Below are 3,084 nucleotides of genomic sequence, written 5' to 3'. Positions count from 1 at the left end.
GGACTGGTGGGTCCCTCCCGCCTGGCACCGGGCTCGGTTTACAGCCCTGCCAGCGCGGCACTGGGTGTGAACGTGCGGAGAGGCACTGGCTGTGACAAAGGTAGAGCCTGCTTTGGCCCAGGGCCACCCCTCCTCCCAGAGCCTCCGCCGGGGGAGGGCCCACCCCTCCGACGCCCGGGGCCGGTTCCCCCATTTGCTTTGGCACAAGCGAGTCTCTGCCCAGAGATTCAGGGCCCAGGCCCTGCTCTGCCCACAGCCCTGCACCCTCTGCCTGTCACCACCTACAGCCCGTGCCCCCTCCCAGTTCCTGTCCCCTGGGGTGCTCCCCACCCCCCTCTCCTCCCCCCTGGGAACCACGGCGGGGGGTTGGGGGGGACCCAGCCTGCAGGGTGCTTGTCCAGGGCCCGAGGACACACCAGACGCTCCCTTTGCCTCCAGGAGCGGATCCCATGCAACTGTTTAAAGAATCCAACAGCCCGGCCGGCGCGGCCCAGTGGGTGAGCCTTGACCCCTGAACCAGGAGGTCACGGTTCGATTCCCGGTCGGGGCACACGCCCGGGTTGTGGGCTCGATCCCCAGTGTGGGGCGTGCAGGCGGCAGCCGGTCCATGCTTCTCTCTCATCATGGATGTTTCTCTCTGTCTCTCTCTCTCTAAAATCAATAAAAATATGTTTTATTTTAAAAAGAGAATCCAACAAAAACAAGCCCATGGAGATGGAGACGGGCCCTCCCTCAGGGTGGGAGCCTCCTGGGCCGGCGATGCCATCGTCAGGAGAAGAGAAACCAGGTGACCAGCCTGAAGATGCCTTAGGAACAAAGGCAGGGGCGTGACCTGCCTCTTCCTTATTCAGGGGAGACTTGTAGATGTCACTGGTTAATTTAGAAATAACAGGATGATCACCGAGCTAGCCCAGTCCACCCCATTTCACAGATGGGTAGACTGAGGCTCAGAGAGGGGGGAGCCCGGGCAAGTGCAGGGTTCCAACTGAGGGCCCCCCGGCCGCCGAGAAACCAGAGGGAGGACCGGACGGAGGCCGACAGGGACCTCGGCAACACACTGGCTCCCTGCCGTGCTGGGGACCTGCCCTGGGGGCAGAGCTATTGAAACCGGCAAAAGGCAAACAGGCCAGACTGGTGACCTAACCCCGTGCATCTCACTCCTCTATCAGTTTCCTCAGAAGCCCTTATCTCCCTGGACTTAAAGCCTCGGGCTGCTATCTCCGCCCAGCCCCGGGAATTTATCAGGTTCTAGAATAACAGCTTTCCAGGCTGCCGGGAGCCCAGTGCCAGGGCTGCGGCCTGGCGTGGGGAAGGCGTGTGTGTCTGCCCTCCCCGCCCCCCTCACCCAGGCCCACACTCCCAGCCTGCCAGACCCCTCGTCACCCTCTGGGAAGAGCCAGGAGACGGGGGAACCTCTGTGAGAGGCCACCTCGGGCAGGTTCTGAGCTAAAACTTTCATTTTCCTTTTATATATTTAAATATATGTTTATGGCCCTGACCGGTTTGGCTCAGTGGATAGAGCGTCGGCCTGCAGACTGAAGGGTCCCGGGTTCGATTCTGGTCCAGGGCATATACCTTGGTTGCGGGCACATCCCCAGTGGGGGGTGTGCAGGAGGCAGCTGATCGATGTTTCTCTCTCATCGATGCGTCTAACTCTCTATCCCTCTCCCTTCCTCTCTGTAAAAAATCAATAAAATATATTTATTGATTTCAGAGAGGAAGGGAGAGGGAGAGAGAGAGAGAGAAACACCAGTGATGAGAGAATCATGGATCGGCTGCCTCCTGCACACCCCACACCGGGGACTGAGCCTGCAACCGGGCCTGTGCCCCGACTGGGAATCGAGCCCTGACCTCCTGGTTCCTAGGTCGATGCTCAACCACTGAGCCACGCTGGCTGGGCGGCTGGGCTCTAGCAAATTTTTTTTTTAAACTGTTTTTTGGTGGAAAAGGGTCTACATCCCCCCAAGACCGGGCAAGCCTCCAGCTTCAGGGGAAAACGCACACCCCTCACTGTGAGTCTGTGCAGCCTCCCGGGACGGCCCCTCCCCGGGGACCCGGTGGCCAGGTGTCCCTCTCCCTCCGGAGCCTGGCCCAGGGCGACCTCTCCATCAACCTGTTTGTTTTATACTCGGCCGAGCTTATCACGCCTGTCGGCTGCCGCGGCCGGGAGTGCACGCAGCCGGTTGCGCGGTGACCTGTGGGTTTGCCGTCTCCACCCAGATCACGCTCCCCGGGGGCCGGGCCGGGTCATCTCGCACTGGAGTCCCCCAGCCTGGCCCAGAGCAAGCGCTCGGCTCCGTCGGGGCTGATGGAGGGAGGGGCGCTGCTTCGAACCCGCCCTTTCCCTCTGAGTCCCCAGAGACCAGGTCTGTTCGGTGTGTCGCCCCCGTCCCCCCGCCCCCCTCCCCTGGGGCCTGGTTAGTACGGCCAGGGCGCCCTCAGCTTCAATTTCCACCTGGAAACATCACTGGTGCTTCTCCCTCCCTCTCCCTTCCTCTCTGACATCAATAAAAACATATTTTAGACTTTATCTATGAGGTTGCCGAGGGCCGGCACCCGCCTTGGCCAGTACCAGCCTGTCTTCTCTGAACTGCGCGCCTCTCTCCGGGGGACCTACTTCCTCCCTTCTTGGGGCCCCCAAAGCGTCGTTCACTCATCGTCTGGTTTATATTTTAAAAGTAATATTTATCGAGCAGCCACAGTGCCCCAGACTCTGAGGTTTAACGGTGAGCAAGGAAGGCAATGAAGACACACAGCCCCTGTGACGGCCCTTAAATCGGACCCTGTGGTGTGACCGTCAATCGAGGACTGACGGATGGACCGATTCCACAAGCTCTTAAGGAGCACCTACTAAGTGCTGAGTACACAGTGGTGCCCAAGACACAAGCCCTGGGTCCTGGGGGTGGAGGAGACGGGCATGTCAACCAACAACGACACAGCATGGGGAGGGCTCAGACAGACGGACGGACGGACCGACAGATGGATGGACGGACGGATGGATGGATGGATGGACAGATGGATGACGGATAGATGGATGGATGGATGGATGGATGGATGGATGAATGGATGGATGGATAGATGGAT

Source organism: Myotis brandtii, unplaced genomic scaffold (genome assembly GCF_000412655.1).
Source record: "Myotis brandtii unplaced genomic scaffold, ASM41265v1 scaffold975, whole genome shotgun sequence".
NCBI classification, from domain to species: domain Eukaryota; kingdom Metazoa; phylum Chordata; class Mammalia; order Chiroptera; family Vespertilionidae; genus Myotis; species Myotis brandtii.
This window is presented reverse-complemented; position numbering follows the sequence as displayed.